A 19,211-nucleotide genomic window follows, 5' to 3' on the forward strand; every position below is an offset into this window, starting at 1 on the left:
AGTATTTTCTGATACTTCTGAGGGCTTCTTTTTCTGTTTGGAATGACAGTTGAATTGGACTAAAGGGATAACCCAGGAAATGTGTACCCAGGCTCCCCTGGAAACTTAGGGAGATTTCAGAGACATAGTGACTCAGGGCTTGGGTCCTTTGGGGATAACAAACTTCCTGGCTTACTTCTAGCCAAACGGTAGCTCAATAATCCTAGCTAAGAGTGGGACTTGGGATGACGAAGCCCTTCTTGGTTACTGAGCAGGAAGAATAGATGACTCATTGGGTATTTTATGAGTGACCCCACCCTCAATTCCAATCTTCCCTTTTGGCTTCAGATTCTGTCTGTCAGAACTGTTTCAAAGTCATTTATGGAGGAGGGGCAATTTGCCCTATTTCCCACTGTGGCTGCCATGGGAAGATATGGGAGATAAAATATTTTTGTCTAGGAGAGACTGAGACTGGGTGTGGGTTGAGTATTTTGGGCTTGTTTTCTTCCTGAACAAGCATATATCTGAAAATCAATGTGTCTAGGCTTGGAGGTAATCTTAGGAGTCCAGAGACCTGGAGATCTAGGTCTTTTGGGTTGGAGTTGAGACTAAAAAAAGACTCCATAGCAACTACTCCAATGCTCTTGGAAAAGACCAACAAGCAAGTGGCTCCCAATCCTTGCTACTCTTGGTGAAGGATAAGGACTTTGAAGGATAGCAAAGAGCCAAGATACAATGTAAAATTATATATATCATATATTGAGTCCCCTAGCTTCTAATGATAGTGGGGCTATCCCCAGAGAGGCTTGGCATAAAGTGACTGGAAGAGGAGAAAGGGCACTGGGACTTTACTGTCTTAGAAATACACCTTGGTTACATGTTCCCTAATTGTGTCTCAATACTACTGGACTTTCTGATAATTCCTACCTTTCCCACAGGTATCATATATACCCACACAGTGGCAGTGTGTCCGAGATTTATGGGCGGTAATGTTTTATACTTTTTTTGTTTCTGTCATCTTAGTGAATGCCTTTTCTTTGAGCTGTGACTATTGGCTGATAATGAAAAGCTCACTGGTGGGAGTTTTCTACAATGATGTTTAGTAGTGTAGCTCTGAAGAATGTTATTTTAACCATAAATAGTTGCTCCCTGGTGTCTCAACCTGTAAATCTATGAGTGACAATTGAGGAGCCAACTGAGAAGGGATGCTATAATTTTAATCAAAAGCCCATAAAGTGAAGGATGAATTGATGGCAGATAGCTGAAGCTCAGAAAGTTGTATAGGGCAGTGATAAATATAGTACTGAGGAGCAGTTAGGTATAGAGAACAGAGAGCTGGGCCTGGAATCAGGAAGATGAATTCAAATTTTGTTTCAGACACTTAGTAAGCAGTATAACCTTGGGCAAGTCATTTAACCCTGTTGTCTCAGTTTTCTCATCTGTGAAAAGAACAGGAGAAAGAAATGGTAAACTATTGCAAAGAAAGCTTAAATGGGGTCATGAAAAGTCAAGACACAACCAAAGGACAATACAAGAGAACTAAAGATTAGATGGACAAGAATAGAACTAAATGCCATAAAAGTGGAGGAACCAACCTAAATCTTGACTTTCTGTAATACTGAGTCATGCACACTGTTCAGGTAAAGTGGGGGAGAGGAGGTTGACTCTGTCATGCCCTGAGTCACACTAGACAGTATTATAATGTTGAAGGACTGTGTAAGTTCCCTATGGGAAATGGAAATTTTTTGGATTAGAATTTTTAGGTTTAGCTGAGCCTTTTCTTTTTGTTACAGTAAAAAATTGTTTGGTTATGTAACCCAGCCCGCTCATATCATGTGCCTTTCCATTGCCCTCTGTGTGATACTCATTTTTGGTTCTTCAGAGGCAGTGGTGTTCCATGTCTCACTGCCAAAGAGAAACACAGGCAAATACCAGTATTGAAAAGGTAGGCCACTAGAAAGAATCAAATACAAGTAGCACAACTTTAAAGTTACAGGTTTGTTATATTTAAAAGAAAAGCAGTTGTACATAACACAGATCCAATTTTATATTCAATATTATTCTTGAGTTATACTAGTTATGTGGAAATGTCTATTTTATTTGGTGTTGAAGTTGAGGGTAAAAATTTTAAAAATATATTAGTCTTTGCTTTCATAAGATATTTAAGGTTGGTGTGAGTTTAGAAATTTCCCTAAAGTAAGTTATTCTGTTCTCTTCCAACTCTGGGCCTGGCTAATTGTCCATATGTGTTTCCTGTCCCAGATATGTATACTGCTGGACACGCTTTATAGAGTGTTCTTCAAGACATTGAAATCTGGGCAACTGACATTCTTCCCTCCCATGTGGGAGCAGATGTATGGGACTCCTGTGAGGGTAGATGGGCTAAATGTCCTTGAATGATTATAAATCCCTTCCAGGAGACTTCTGTAAACATAGGCCATCCACAAACAAGAGCACTTCACCACCTATCCTTCCTCAACCAAGATAATTCACTGGATTCTCCTCTATCAAATATCTTTGGCAAACAGACATCTTCCTTTTTCATACTTTGCCTGATGTTTATTATCACAGCGTTACTAATCAGGGTAATCTTTGTTGTAACATGCTAGGAATCCTGTATAAACTTGGTGTTTTGATGGGAGACATCTTTCTACAAAAGAGCTTATAATGTGGTGGTTATTCTACTGAATCAGATACTTTTTTGCATAATAAACAATAAGTACAACTGGTTATTATATCTTCTGCAATTTTTGATTAATTGAGGTGGCAAAGATATGATACACTGTTTAATGTCAATTGTGAAAATCTACTTGCTCGCTTCCTATTAATATCATCAAAGATATATTTTTTTAAATTACATGAAAAATTACAGTGACACATAAAGATAGTTTTCAACATTTTTTATAAGATTTTGAGTTCAAAAAATTTTTTTTCATCTAAATCAGTTAACAATAAAAAAAAAAGTCAGCAACAGTCAACAAGCATTTATTAAGTGCTTACTTTGTGTTAGGCGATGGGCTAAGTGCTGGGCTAAGTTTTAAGAAACTTATATTTAATTGGGAGAGAAGGGGAAGAGTAAAGATAGCAAATAAAAGTGAGCTGAAAAGATTGGGGGAAGATGACAGAGAATGTCCTGAGATGAGTCAGTGGTGCAGCCTGAAGAGATATGGAGCCTCCACGGACAAGGTCTCCTTAAATTGGAATTTCTATGAGTCTTGGGCACTCTCTCATTTCTTTTTGATTTATACTCTTCCAGAAGTTTCTCCCCATGCTCACTTGTCAGACATTTGAATAAAAGCATTAATGATTGAAATATAATTAAATAATTACTTTGTGCCAAGTGCTAGTGCTAGACAAATCCAAAAGCCAACTGAGTTCTGATACCCTACCAGTACATGTAGGGGAGTGGTGGCCAGTGGGGAGGGACTTTGGTTCTAAAAAGGTAAGTTATGAAAAGTAAGACCAAAGTTGAGACTGACAGAAGTCTATCCAGGAATGATAAACTTGATTTGATTATAAGTTTCAGGACTGGAGAAGGGAGTTAGGGGATATGGAAAGTAAAGAGGAAAGAATATATCTGCAGAAGCAAGGCACAGAAGAGATGAACAAAGAGTAAGGGATATTTTGAAATAGTGAACCAGGAAAGGCAATCACTTTGAGCTTTGCATTAAAGTCATCAAGTAATAAAATGTTAATCAGATCTGGAGGGTCTTAGCAAGTTCTTCATAGTTTTTCTTTACCAGTTCATCCTCAGCAAACAGTGTTGGTATATAACGCTGCAATTATTTTCTTGGTTCTCTTTCTGCAAACATTTACCATTAGTATTGCAATACATGATTATCAAATGTACCATGAAATAATTCTAGTAGCTTGGGATATATGATTAATCCACTTTACTAACTCTTTTCATTGCTTCTCCAGAAATACCCGAGTCATCCTTTCATTTAGCCACAACTTCCTCCTTTCTTCTGGTTTTAGTTGTAACAAGAATGTTAAGGTCTATAATTTAATACAATCTCTCTTGGAGTATATATACTTGTTGGTCACTGGATGAGGAACTCAGATTTAGATTACCATCAGTATAAATAAAGTTCATTAATGGTCTAAAAATTAAAATTAAATTCTAAGCATCCTCGGTCCTCTTTCTATTCATTGTTACTGAATAAGAAAGGGCCACATCACTGAAGGCCATTTAAATTTTTTCTTTGTTTCATGGGTTGTCATGACCAAATAAAAACCTGCCACTGAGTAGCCAGACTACTAGCACTCTGTAACAATCTAGAAAACAAGCTTGCTTTGCTTCCAGGGTTATACTCAAGACCTTTCTGGCCTAGAATGACCTTCTGGAACTTGCACCCTATTGGTATACCTTTCAGTAGCACAACGCCATCCACTGCATTGTCAGTCACCCCAACTTTTGTTCTGTCACTGGATTTTGAGGACTCTGAAAGGGAAGATTTTGGGCAATTCTGCCTCACTTAAGTCCAATTCATTATCAGGACATCACCCTATAATATCATTGGTCTTCTTGGAAAGCAAAGGATGAACAACAATCATCTCCATGCCATGATGAGGCATCAGAGTAGGACTTGAGATATGACATGATAACTGAAATGTACAAGATTAAGGAATTCTTTACTCTGACATGCAGCAATGGTTGAAAAATATATAACAGATAAGTTCAAGAAAATTTCAGTTAAATAGTTTAGGGGGCTTTTTTTTTTTTTTGGAGGGGGTAGAATTTGCTAATTTGGAACAATCTTGTTTTTCAATGGTATGAAAAACTTCAGGTAAGGAAATTTTCCTTCTACCACCCAGAAAGGTAACTCCTCTGTAATTTATAATCTTCAAGTTGTCAGTGGGCCCCGAGAGGATATAACTTGCTAATAGTAAATTAGCTACTACACAGCAGTCTGAACTTGACCCTGTCTTCCTGACTTCTAAGCTATCCTCCATTTATTAAACCATGCTATGTCTCAAAGAGATGTTAGACCTTTAAGTAATTAAGCTTCATTAAAGGAGTAAGAGAGTTGATTCAACAGTGTTTCAACGGGGTTTATATTCCAAAGAAATCTTGAAGAGGGAAAGAGACCCACATGTGCAAAAGTTTGTGGCAGCCCTTCTTGTAGTGGCAAGAAACTGGAAACCGAGTGGATGTTCATAGTTGGGGAAAGACTGAATAAGTTATAGTATGTGAATATTATGGAATATTATTGTTCTATAAGTAATGATCAGCAGGATGATTTCAGAGAAACCTAGAGAGAATGACATGAACTGATGCTAAATGAAGTTAGTAGAATCAGAGATCATTTTATATGACAACATCAATATTATATGATGATCAATTCTGATGGATGTGGCTGGCTCTCTTCAACAGTGAGATGATTCAGACCAGTTCCTGTTGGAATCTTTACAAAGTGTTAAGACATTGGAATTGATATGATCTTAGAAGATATTTTGGGCCAGAACTTGAAACTAGGTACTAAGTGGAACTGATTGAACAATGCTTGTGTTTACACCTTTAGAGAGCTCTCTCATAGAGAGCTTAGATACTTATCTAAGAATTCAATGGAGTTCACATGTTTGGGAGATTTCAGAGAGCATGCTGGGAGATATCCCACAATCCCACTCTCGGAGAAGAAGCATAAATAGAGCACTCTGGGAGATACAGAAGACTACTTGCTTCAGTTGGAGATTGAGAAGCCACGAGTCGGAGTTGAGCTGGAGGCTGAAGAAAGCCGAGGCAGAAGCCAAGGACAAAGCTTCAAGATCTCTTGGAGACAGGCAGAGAGATAGGCCTCAACTAACCGGGCTAATTTTGAAGGAGAAATAAACGTTTGCATTTTCGCAGAGCTGGCTGGATTTTGGAGTAATTATTTATTTCAACTGAGACTAAGGCTGCCTCCAGAAAACCACCACATCTTGGCGCCCGAACAGGGACTGAAAACCACCACACTTTGGCGCCCAATGTGGGCCTGACAGGACCCTCAGCTGATTTCAGTGGAAAAGCCTCTGATCCTGATTTAAGTGGAAAAGCCTGTGACCCTGATTGAGTGGAAACGTTTCTTCAAGCCAGAAATTAGAGTGAGTACAACAAAGAAATTTTGTTAAAAGAATTAAAGTAGAATTTCAGCTAAGATGGGACAGATCTTTAGAAAACAGCCTTCTGTTTCTGTTCAAGGAAAATATTTAGAGAGCATTGTTAAAGTTATGGAAAGTGAAGGTTTGATTATAATTATGGAGTAGATCATTGAACTTTTACAAACTGTTAAGAACATATGTCCTTGTTTCTCTCTGGAGAAAGAGTTGGATCTGGATGAATGGAACTTAGTAGGAGAGGATTTTTGTCAATTCTGTAATAAAAATGGCCCTAAGAACATTCAAGGGAGGTGTGAATTCGAACTAAGCCCTACATGTGTGAACTCCATTGAGTACTTAGATACTTATGAGCTCTCTAAAGGTGTGAACAAAAGCATCGTTTCTATCAGTTGTACTTAGTACCTTGTTTCAAGTTCTGGCCCAAAATATCTTCTTCTAAGATCAAATCAACTCCAATGTCTTAACACTTTGTAAAGAAATGTCTTAACACTTTGTAAAGATTCCAACAAGTTCCAATGATCTTGTGATGAAGAGAGCCATCTGTACCCAGACAGGGCTGTAGGGACTGAGTGTGGATCATAACATAGTATCGTTCATTCCTTTTGTTGTTTGCTTTAATTGTATTTTCTTTCTTATTTTTTTCCCTTTTTGATGTGATTTTTCTTGTACAATGAGATAATTGTATAAATATGTATGCATATATAGGATTTAACATATTTTTACCATGTTTAACATATATTGGATTACTTGCCATGTAGGGGAGGGGATGGGGGAAGAATTGGAACACAAGGTTTTGTAAGGGTCAACATTGAAAAATTATCCATGCATATGTTTTGAAAATAAAACTCTTTTAACTAGAGAGAGAATAAGGGAGGTTTGGAATAAATCCTTAAAATTCTCAGTTTGTCAAAAAGTCAACTTTGCTATTCAATAAAATATCCCGTAGTATCATTGCTACACAATGCAAAACAGGATATATATGTATTACTAGTTTGAAATACTTTGATATTTGTGTTCCAAGTAATTTTTCATTATTGTATATAATACAAGCCTCAAGTGAGGTGTTTTTTTTTCCCTAGTGACTCCTAGAGAATAATCAGCTCTTATGGAATTGGCAACCAAGTAACTGACTCTGTAGGGCTAAAGAACTGGAGAAGTAACCTCCTCCAGACCATCAGGGATTGTTGAAGAGAAACAACTGCTATGAATAAACTGTCCTTTATCTTATGAAATAGCTGTTTATCTAGATCCTACCCACTGGATCCTCTTTGCTACAGAAGCAATCCTGCTAGGAAAGTTTATAATTCCTAAATCCTTATATTCTTAATGCTTAGTGAGCTATTTGTCATGACCTCCCTAAAGTGAGTGTGCAGAATTGCACACTGAAGTATTGTGAAGCAGGGCAAAAACCCTAATTGCCAAATTTCCTTTTGTCTTCAAGTTTAAAATACTTCTATCTCACTGGAAGAGGGAGTCAATGTTAGGGACATTCAGGTACGTTTCTCCTAATTTATTGACCATGGTCATCATCATGACTGTGTGCTTCTTTCTCTAGGATCAGTCATTGCTGTGAGGACCTCAAGGTTAAAACATAAGGTTAAAACTGTGTCCAGAAATTGGGTACATCTGTTCTTCCTAGGCTAGCAGAGCTGTCAAGATAGCACTACAAATCAGGGCAGTTTGCCAAAGCAAGAGGCAAAACATGAACTGAATTTCCCTGAAACCATGAGACTTTTATCCTTGTGTTAAAAGGATAAGAATGACTCCTTTAATAGCAGCTTCAATTATTCATTTAAATCTACCCATCTTCAAATTTATCCCATTTTAAGAAAATATTATTTATAAAAGCAAATAAATCAGGAATGATTGTATTATATTTTGAATTAAAAAATGTTTCAAATAGGCATTCTTCTAGTTCAGCTGTCTATTTTATATGATAACTCAAAAAGTTTATAAAATATTTTTCAGAAACTTAATTTAATATCACAAGTAGTTAAACATATTGCTCTTTTAGTCTCTTATCCCCAAGAACCCCTCATTCCTGGCTTGAGGGTAGAGGCACAAGGGAACTTTATTTTGGGCTTTCCCAGTACACAGGTGGGTCTCCATTTATTATTTCACAAAAAACACTTTTTGATTGATCTAACCATTGTGTGAGAGGGCTGGGCCAGGTCCGAAGGAATTTATACTAGAAGAGAAAGTCTGGAAGCATAGACGAACAATTGGGCTGTGAGTTGAAACTGCTCTTTCCTAGTTCTTCTACCTGTCTACTACAACTCAGTTCCCTTTGCTGGTCTTCATTCCATGACACACCCAACTAATCACGAGTAGCCCCAGGTTCTAACCTAAGCCTTTTTTTTTTTTTTTTTTTAACTCTTCTCTTTCCACACTATTTCACTTGGGGATTTTTACCTGATCCCATCTTCAGGCTGAGCCTCTTTCAGCACCTCTATTTTGAATTTCCAAATGCTTATTGGACATTTCAAAGTGGACATCTCAAAGACATTTTAAACTAAACAGATCCAAAATTGTTGGGAAATCTATCATTACTCTTTATAACTTCATTACACCAGAATGGACACCATCATCCTCCCAGCTTTAATAGCTTAAAACTGCAATAAAACTTTCAGTACATAAAGTATTATCTCATTGAATCCTCATTATCCCTATTTTGCAAACGAGGAAACTGAGGCAGACAAGAGTAAGTGATTTGCCCAGGATCACACAACTAGTAAGGAGTAAGTGTGCCAAGCTGGATTTTGAACTCCCATCTTCTGACACCAGGTCTAGTATGTTATCTACTGCCAACACAATGGTCTCCATATTATTTCTCCCATTAAACTATGATATAGCACCTTGAAAGTTGAGGTTGTTTCTTGCTTTTCCTTATTCCCCCAGCACTTAGCAATGTGCTTGACATCTAATAAGTATTTAATAACTGCTTGTTCCTTGGATGGGACTTGGTGTTCTAGTATACAGAAAAGTATTAATTGTTCTATAGGTATCTCAAAGTCAAAGACAAGGGCTGAAGGAACACGTTCCAGGAAAAGGTCACCTCTTTCCCCAGCTTCCTTTTCTGGTGGCTGTCTATCCACAGAAACCATAATAGCTGTTGTTTCATTACCTTAACATTTCCAGTAAATTGAATTTTGCCTCAACCACAGAGACCAGGGGCTCACTAGAGAAAGCTATAAATATCGTTAGGCAGAGAGCCCAACCTCTGCTAAATGTTAAACATTTTTGTAACTGGGGACTTGACTTAATTGTGACTGAATCCAAAGCTTTTTGTCTAAAAGAAATTCCCTAAAGCTGAAAGGGAACCTTATTCTCCCTGCTAGGTCTTAAGAGATGGCAGCAGCTAGGGAAGTAGCAGATTATCCAGAGGATCAAAAGAAGTTAATTCTGAGCTCCCCTCTTGGGCAGCACATTGGCTTCTAGCACATTTATGTGTATGTGGTTTTTTTTTTTTTTTTTTTTTGGTTTTGTTTTAAATAAAGGACTTTGATGCTTGACCACTGCCCTTGATGCTGCTGTTTCATGGGCTGTTAAAGTCTGTTTTCTGGACTCCACTCACTTCAAATTTCCTCAAGGTTGGCAGAAAAAACTTCGGGCAAATTCACTACACTACTATCTGCTTCACTTCAAAGGAAGTTGGAGTGGAGAGAAGGGCTTGATTTCATTTTTAAAAGTCCTCTTAACTCCATTAAATTAATGATAGTCAATTTTCATTCCCCTTTAAACTATTCCAGGAGGCTGCATTCCAACAAAACCCAAAGGGTTTGAGTGACCTTAGCTTCAGTCAAGTTCCCACAAGGTCTTCAGGGTTAGTCAAGGAATAAACTGGTAAATACTAAAAAGGTAGTAAAGCTCTGAGGAAGCCAACATCTTTCACCTCAAATTCTTTGTTCCAGGTTCCTGCCTTTCTCACGAAAAACTGCTAGGCCACAAATAGGAAGTCTTTAAGTCTTAGAGCTATTCTACTTTAAAATACTTTTGGTACTCACAGCTCTGTAGGGTCTTTCATTTAGTGGTATAAAGTATGAGAAAAATGTCTTTTTGTGGAGAAAAAACACAAGATCTGTAGAAAATCACTTATCCAAGGTCTTTGTGACCTTGCAATCAGGCCTCCCATTCAAAATTTAGTGCTCTTAAGGCTTCATTAAGGTGTTACTACAAAAAAATCGACATTCCACTCCATTGTAGGTCAACTTTAATGAAAAGAACAATTTTCATAATGAACCAAAATTGGCCTCCATCTACAATTCACACACATTGGTCTGAATTTGGTTCTGTAGAGCAAAATACGTTTTTCCTTCTTCCATTTAATAATCTTTCAAACAATTTGTAACATTTTATTTAGTGGTCTAAGTTATGGGGAAAAAATGATAAATTTACAGAGGAAGACTTTGGCCAAGGTTACCAATATAGCAAATAGAGCTGGGGTTTGAAATATGATATTAAAACTAGTCTAGTTTTCAGTCCCTTCTCTGAATGTTTTTGAATGCAAATAATACTTCCAGAATTACACTAGAAATCAATATTACTAGAAATAATTTGTCAAAAATATTAAAAACAAAAATAAAAGTTCAAGGACTCCAGATTAAGAACCTCTAACCTGAGAGTCCTTGGAACTTCAACCAAAATCTTCTCCCTCTTCATCTCCATCTCCTTCACTTCTCTGGCTTCCTTCCAGTACCAACTGAAATCCTACCTTCTACAGGAAGCCTTTTCTTATCCCCTTAATGTCAGTCCCTTCCCTCTGTGGATAGTTTCTGGTTCATCCTGCACATAGCTTATTTGTACATAATTGTTGACACCTCCTTTAGACTAAGAGCTCCATCTTTTCTAGCTTTCTTTGTATGCTGAGCACTCTGCCCAGTACCTAGATCACAGGAATATGTTAATAAATTGATAGACCTGGAAGTAATGTTAGACTTTACAACCCTTCTCGCATGGACGCGTCCTTCCCATGCCGGTTTCTGGTCCTTCTGTCTCTGCTAAGTTGATTGGTTTAAAAATGCGCCGTGGTCGTTCCTCTAACTTCTAAAGCACCTCCTCAAACTCAGATTTCACAGACCAGCTCCAGGGCCCCCTGGTTATCGGCAGAACAGCAACACTGTTTTTTACTCTTCGATGTTTTTGCCAGAACAGGAGAGTCCTGGGAGCCGGCAAAGCACAAGTGGTTCCTAACTACCCGCCTCACCCGGGACACGGGGAGCGCCACGAGGTGCACGGTCCCTCGGCCTTCGCTGCCCCGGTCCCCGGCATTTGAAATTCTTGCGCGTGTCTGTGGCAAGCAGCCAACAGGAAAAAAGGAAGCGGGCCTGGGAGTGGGGGGGGGGGGGGGGGCCCTGGGCTGGGAACCCTGCTAGGGAGCCTGTGACGTATTCCTAGGGGCGTGGCCCAGCGGGGCCCCTCCCCTATACCTCCTCCTCCCCCTCCCCCCTCCCTCCCTCGCCCTCTCTCTCGGGTCGGGGTTACATGGCGGCGACTGCGGCAAAGCGAGAGCCTTGGAGACGCCGCTGCCGCCAACACCGCCGGAGACCGGAGCCGACCTTAGGGGCTGTCTGCGGGCCCTGCACTGCCTCGATGAGTCGGAGAAGTCCCGTGAGTGTGTTCGGCGCGGCCGTGGGGGCTGAGGGCCGCTGGGAAGGTGGGGTAGGGACAGGCGGCTGGCGAGAGGCGGGGGAACAAGACACCGAGTCCAGGAGGGCCCGGCGGCGGCGGTGGTGGCGGCGGCCGCGAGGCCGGTTCAGCTCTCTTTTCTCCTTCCCTCCTCCTCCTCTTCCTCCTCCTCCATTGTGTGTGACCCTCCCTCCGGCGGCGGCGGCGGCGGCTGCCGCTTAACAAAGGCGCTTTTGTTTCGTCTCTTTCCCGCCGCCCCTCCTCCAGCTCCCTCCTGTGCCCTGCCCAGCCTGGCCTCTCTAGCCGAGCCATGTCCTTTCCTCCCCCGGAGCCGGAACAGCCTGGACCGGCCTGGGTCGGCGGGGGGGGGGGGGGGGGGGGGGGGGGGGGGGAAGGGGGTATCCGCGTGCTGCTGCCCGGTTTCGCCCTCCTCTGCCCCGCCCCCCACCTCGCCTCGCCCCCCACCTCGCCTCCTGCGGGGCCGGGGAAGCTGATACCGCGGCGTGGGGCGCGACGCCCGCTCCTCCCACTGCTGGGGTGGGGGGACCGGGATTGGGAGAGGCCGCCGCCGGCTGGGGATAGGGGGCGGTGTAATCCCTCGCCCCCTTTTTCCCGGCGTCGGGGGTCCCCTGACTTCTCTCTTTGGTGATCCCGAGCCACTTTAGCGGGGGGCGGCCCCCAGGACTGGTGCCCGCTGTCCTGGGGACTTATATTCTTCCCGTGCCCCGGGACCTTATGGCCCTCCTCTGCCCTTCGGACTTGGAGACCCCTTCTCTACTTGGGAACTAGGTTCTCCCCCCAGGGGCTTAAAGTTCCCCGCTGCCTTCGTACCTATGGTCTTTCCCAGCGCCCTTCTGACCTGGAAAACTTGATCCCTCCTGTCCGGGGATTTAGTTCCCTCCAATGTGGACAATTAAGTTCTTCCACTGCTCCAAGAACTCCCCGTATTGCCTCGGGAACTTGGGGTTTCCTCCCACTGGCCTAGCAACTCAAGGACCCTTTCTGCGCCAGCAACTCTTGAGTCCCACTGATTGAAGACCTGTCCCCTCCCCCACTCCCAGGATTTAGGGTCTCCTCTACTGACTCTGGGACGGGGCGCCGCCCCCATTCCCTTCTTTCTTCCCAGAATTTGGCTTTTCTGTCACTCTGGCTCTTAGAGAGGTGGGCATTAAACTTTTCAGCCCTCTCCTTAGGGGCAGAGATTAGAATGGTTTGGGGTTTGTAGGTGCCCCCCGGAGGGGGAAATCCCACGGGTGGTTTGTGGTGATGGGGGCCTCTCACGCTTTCCTGGCATTTTGCTGGTCGAAATAGTTTCCCGGATCTCCTCTCTCCCCACCCCCCTGGTGACTCTGCCTCAGCTGACTCCTACGAGGCTAAGGCACCCGAGGACTTGATAAACTACGTAGCAGTTGCTACATAAAAAGTTGTCTGAAATCTCAAGTTGCTAATCTAGGCTACTCCGGGGTACAGTAAAAGCGATTTTTTATTTGTTTTCAAATTTTCTTGTATGTTCCAAGACACTTTTACTTTCTTTTCTGTGTAGAGTGGTAGTTTGTAGAGAGGTCAGCATTTTAAAAAATCTACTTTTGTCAATTCTGTGAAATTCAATCGAGTTAGTGTATCCTCATCATCTTATTTTTGATCCATGACTTCCCAGAGATGCACTGAAAAATACTGGAGTTTTGTCTTCATTTAAATTGCAACCGGTAAGGATTGTTTAGGGTAAATAAAAAGAATTTTTTTTTTTCTTTTGTGCACTCTTTGGGAAAAACTTGGTGAGGGGAAATAGTAAACTGTATTTAGGAACACAGTAATGGTAGAAAGTGGTGTGGAACTGCTAAAATGATTGTTTTAAAAGGTCATTTTCACCTTTGGTGTTATCTGTTAGTTTTTGGAAGGGAAAAGTTAATGGGGTATGGAGTAGCATCAAACTTTTTAACTAGACTACAATGTCAAACAACTCATCAAATTGATCGGTCTTTCTATCCCTTTTTTTTTTAAAAAAAACAATTTCTGAATTGATTCATTTCCCTTTTTTTTGAGTTTATTAATCACAAGCATAATTTTCACAATGGGATTCTTTGATAGAATTGTTTGACTAGAAGATTGAAGGATCCAGAGCAGAGCACTTGAAGGAAACTTCTTAGACTTGTGCTTTCTTCCTTCCTCAATCTGAAAAAGGCTTAAAACTTATTTGTTTTAGTAAGAAATTATAAAAAATAAAACAAAACAAAAAAAACCTTTTAGATCAGAATATGCAATACTATAATATTTCTTGTTTTGCTTTTCTAAATGCACTTTTTTAAAAAAATTTAAAACATTTTTAAAATTAAAAAAAAATTTAAGACCGGCTGGTCTTAAAATAAGCTAGGATATATGCCAGATTTGAGAATGCTAGACTTTGTCCTCTATATATTAATGTAAGGAAAAACTTTAGAAAATGGAAACCTATAAGTAAAATACATTTGTTGATTTCAGATGTTCAACCCTTGCAGAAGACTAGAATTTATTTCAATTTCAATTGACATCCACTTGTTAATTATAAACTATATGCAAAACTCTGTCCCTTGAAAGGTAATAGATAAAGACCATAAAAAGAAACATAATTTCCTTCCTCTCTTGGGAGGAATCCCCCCCCACCCCTTCTTCAAAACTGAAATAGACCCTGAAATAGATCGACTTCTTTCTTTGATGTTATTAAAATCTTTACCAAAGCTGTCTCCCTTCTCTCCCCAAACCTCTAAACAATCCAATCCAATGAGTGGAAGAAATGTTTTTTTATTTTATGAATTTAACAACCTTTCAAAGTTTTGCATTGTTTTTACATATGCATTAATTCTGAGAATTTTCATAGGCTGGAAAAGTAGCATTTGCTGACTCAGTGCACATTTTTTATTATGAGGAGTTTAGTATAAGAAGGAGGTTAGAAGAACAGCAAGTTTTATGAGTTCCATGATGACTCAGCCTGACTGCTGACTGCAACGTGGCTCTTTTTTTTCCCCTCTCCTTTCCAAGTATACTCTATTTTATTTAATGAGGCTAAAATTGTTCAAAATGCATAATATTTCTGGTGCTATTCTAAAGAGAGAAAGTTACCATTTTGCCCATGAAGTGATTTTGTATTTGGTTCGATTTAACGTTTTATAATATGAAATGGGTTTTTGAATCTTTGTTACCTTAAGTCAGTGTAGTTTTGTTTCTAAGTACTAGATGCTCAAATGTGGAATTTTGACATTTTAAAAAGATTTTTCTAAAGGTTTCCTGGTGAGGTTAATTGGTTCAGCCAGTAGTATTTTGAGAGATTTGTTAGTTTATTAAACTGACTTCATTTATGTTTTTACTGTTTATATATCTTTTGCAATAACATTTGCCTAGAAAGAAATAATTATTTTAAGGGTTTCAAGAATGAATCAGAAATATAACTAAATATTAGGTTTTCAGTTTGTCTGTTAGAGGAACCTATATTGGATTACTTGCTTCTGGTGGGAGAGGGAGGGAGAAAAATTTGTAACACAAGGTTTTACAAAGATGCTTGTTGAAAACACTGCATATATTTTGAAAAATAACTTATTTTTTTAAAAAAGTCTATTAGAACAATGCCAAATTTGACAAATATTTGTTGGCTTTTTATTTTCTTATATAATGAATAGTATTTTAAATAGATCAGCATGATAGCCACTTAAAACTTTTTCATCTGTCAGTATTTCATGATAGGCTGTTTAGCATACTGTTCCAAAATTAGGGCTTAAATTGGAGTTAAGTAACAAGATACAGCTTTGACTGACTTGAAAACTCAAGTGTTTAGTATGTTGGCTTAAAATAAGATTAGCAATAAGATTTAAGGCAGATGATTTTGTTTTGTCTCATCCCCTTTTGTTTTATATATTAAAGGGTTTAAAAAATTGATTTATTATCATTAAAATATTGTACTAGGAATGACTGGACTTTGTTTTGGGTCTAATTTTTAAAAATATAATTTGGCAGATATAGACTTTTACAAACTTGAATTAAATTTTTATATGTAAAATCTGTATTAACACATAGGTGTTTTGCTTTTGCAGTTTTTGTATCACCTATATTAAGCCTAAATATTTAAGGTGAATTTACACAATATAGGAGTAATCAGCATATGTAGAGGGCCACAGGTAGTGGGGGAACTTTAGGTAAGGTATAAGACCCTTTAGCCCAGAGGGAACCTGCTGATCGTGTCTGGTTTGGCTTCCTTTTGGAGAGTCTCACTCTTAAAAAGTCAAGGAGGGCGGTGGGGACCACCTGTATTCTACCTGAAGCAAGTGATACTTACTGTAAGATGCATTTACATATCAATAGCAGGGTGCATAGTTAGCATTGCTTAGTATGATGTAGTCATACTGAGGTATTTAAGGGCTGAGAGGATTGGAAATAAGGACGCTCCATCTTTGATGGTTCTCCTCGGTCTCTTGCCGCCTTCACTCCTCCACTAAGATCAAGGACTTGGCTGTTCTTAGCTGGTCCTGAGGTCCTCCAGAGAGCTAGTCCGGACTGTATATTTTGGCACCCCAATTTGGGGGCTCTAGAAAACACACTACATTTTGGTGCCAGAACAGGGACATCCAGAAAGACACTAGACTCTGGTATATGTAAATTTATGTGAAAGTACAATGAATAGCAGTAAAATATGTACAATCCTAATTGCCAAACATGTTTTGTTCAAGACTTTAGCCTCTTTATTGTTTATCCTTTTGTTAGATTTGTCTAGTCTAATGGGCCACACTGAAGACTTCAACTATTACAGTTTTGTTATCTATTTCTCCATGTTATTGAATTAATTTTTAAAGTAGCTAAGTTCTATACCATGGAGGAGGGGAGTGTATGTGTGTTTGTGTATACATGCATATATTTACATAGATTATGTATATATGGCTCTCCTATCACAACAAGCATATACAAAATTGATTAGGTCTTCAGGTTCTTTTTATGTTGTAAATATATTTTTGTTTTTAGAAAAATCTTAGCACTTTCAAAACTAGCTCAGCTAGTTTTCTTGTAAAGATGAGTGACTTCTATAACAGTGTTACAAGTTCTCTAACAATATCATCTTGTGAATGCTGTATTGCTAAAGCTAATGGACAAACGGGGAAGTGAGGTTCTGCAGCAGTTTCATTACTCTTAATTTTGGGAAAGAAATTAGAATTAGTTAATGATACTTTCAAGAGGAACTTCTTATGGAATTGTTTATCTTTTTTATACAACTGGAGACAATACTAGTGGTTGGGTGTATTGGATGGCTAGTTAGCCATCCTCACCACCAGGGCATTTAGGTGGCAGAGTGGATAGATTGCCAATCTTGGAATTAAGAAGATTCCTCTTCTTGAGTGTAAATCTGGCCTCATACACTTAGCCTGAGCAAGTCATTTAACCCTTTTTAACCTCAGTTGCTTATGTGTGATGGCAAACCACTCCAATATCTTTGCCAAGAAAATCCTAAATGGGATCAAAGAGAGACTGAAAAGATTGAAACAACTGAACAACAGCACTCTGTTACAGAGATATACTTCTAAAATTATATTGTAATCTACTGAATTTTTAAAATTTTGTAATTTTCCTCTCCTCTTCAGGGATCTCTCACCCCACCCCACCCTACTTTTACCTTTTCCTGTAAACATGCTGTGTCATGCTTTTGCTTAGATTGTTCTCTCTGCCTGGAGTATTTTTTTTTTTTTAGCTGAATTTGTGTTTTGATACATATAGAGAAATCCTTCCATTAATTCAGATCAGAACCTGCTTTGCAGTTGTGTTTAAGTGATTTTATCATGCTAGGCCCAGCTCTGGTTCTATTTATCCTTGAACATTTCCTGCCCATTTCAGCTCTCACTGACCCTCCCCATTTTTCAGAATTTTTATTACTGGTCCAGTCTTCTATAGCACTTTATAGTCTGTCACAAAATTTAGTGTTTCATTGTGTTCCGAGTTGTACTAGTTCATGTTATTTCACATGAGTCTTGCTTCCTATTTTTGCTAAAAGCTGGATAATTGATTTAGTCTCTTGTGAATCAAGAATAAAGTAGCTTTGGACAATTACATTTATCCCTGACTTGAATCCTTGAGAAAACCATGGCATTTTCAAGGGATTTGAAAAGCTATAAATTGGCAATACGCCAGCTGTGATGAAATCAATAATACCTTACACATATATGTATTATTATTTTTCAGATGTACATAGATGTGATTAAGAAAAACCATGACAAAAAACTGAATTTATTGATGATTTAAATGAATTCATATCTTAATAATTATGGATGCCAGTTTACTAAAATAGTTTCATGGGATCATTGATTTAGAGCCAGTAGGGGTCTTAAAAGCCATTATTATCCAATCCCTTCATTTTACAGAAATAGAAACATTCACCACTTGCTAAATGTCACACAACTAGTAAACCTCTGAGATAGGATTCAAAACCACGTCTTTACACTTCAAGTCCAAAGCTCCCTGCCATTTAGATTCCCTGTAAACTGTAATTTCTTCTCCACTACCTCCTCTTTCTTTTTCTACTTCTTTATTCTCTTCCTCCCTCTCTCTCCTCCTCTTCCATCTTTTTTGTCTTCTTTATACCTAAAATATTTACTTTATCTTGTCCAGCTCCATCATTCTGCTTAGGAAGAACTTGAGACCCAAAGATATTAAAGAATTTACCCAAGATCAAGAAGCTGATAAGTAGTAGTATCTTTCCTTAAAAAAAATTTGTAATTTGTAATTTGCTCTTACCTCTGAAATTTATTGAATTGTAATTATAGAGAGGAATTTGTTTGATTTTGATGAACATGTATGTATTAGCTCTCTATATAATTAGTATATATATATATATATATATTCTCTGAAATACTAAAAAGTTAGGTTTGTAATTTCTATTCTATCATATCATTTAGCGTGGATATCTTAGTTATTTACATAGTTTTAATTCCCTTACCCCTAAAAATCAAATATTCAGTAATCTATTAATTTCTCAAATATATGGACTTATTTTTTCATTCTTGGATCCTCAATTGTTTAATTAAATGATTGTTAAATAAGATTTATAGTCAGCTACTACATGTGATTTTAAGAAATTGTTAATTTAAACACTAAATAAATGGAGCATTTCTATATATCACCTAGAACAGGAGATTGTACACAAAACTGAATCTATTATATACAACTTGATTTTCCTTTTAAGTATATAATGGAGATTTAACATGTAGTTTTGAAAGTTGAATGCTTGGGTTTCCTTCTGGCTTTCTTAACTGTTCCCTTATGTTCATTTTTAAAAATGCTTCACTGATTCTCCCCCCTTTTTTGTGGGGGGTTGCAACTGAATCATTATTCTCTCCTCCCCTACAAAGGGGAGGACCTTTGTCCCTCACCCAGACCTTTGTAATTAATATATAGTCAAGCAAAATAAATTCATATAGTGGCCATGTCCAAAAATGTCTTTTTCTGCATCTTGAATACATCACCTCTTTCAGAAGGTGGATATCATGTTTCATCATTGG

General features: G+C 38.8%; 1 protein-coding gene across 3 annotated transcripts in view; it reads left to right on the forward strand.

The window, feature by feature from the left end:
* The first annotated feature begins 11,534 nt into the window (after positions 1-11,534).
* MAPK6 (mitogen-activated protein kinase 6) overlaps positions 11,535-19,211 on the forward strand; it is a 50,746-nt gene continuing 43,069 nt past the window's right edge. For 2 of the 3 annotated variants that reach the window (XR_004232380.1, XM_031955209.1), the window contains exon 1: positions 11,535-11,685. The gene's annotated coding sequence lies outside the window, so the exon portion shown is untranslated. Of the gene's footprint in view, positions 11,686-12,258; positions 12,865-13,246; positions 13,410-19,211 lie in introns of those variants that run through there. The other variant, XM_031955210.1, reaches the window with a different exon arrangement.

Source organism: Sarcophilus harrisii, chromosome 2 (assembly GCF_902635505.1).
Source record: "Sarcophilus harrisii chromosome 2, mSarHar1.11, whole genome shotgun sequence".
Lineage (NCBI taxonomy): Eukaryota > Metazoa > Chordata > Mammalia > Dasyuromorphia > Dasyuridae > Sarcophilus > Sarcophilus harrisii.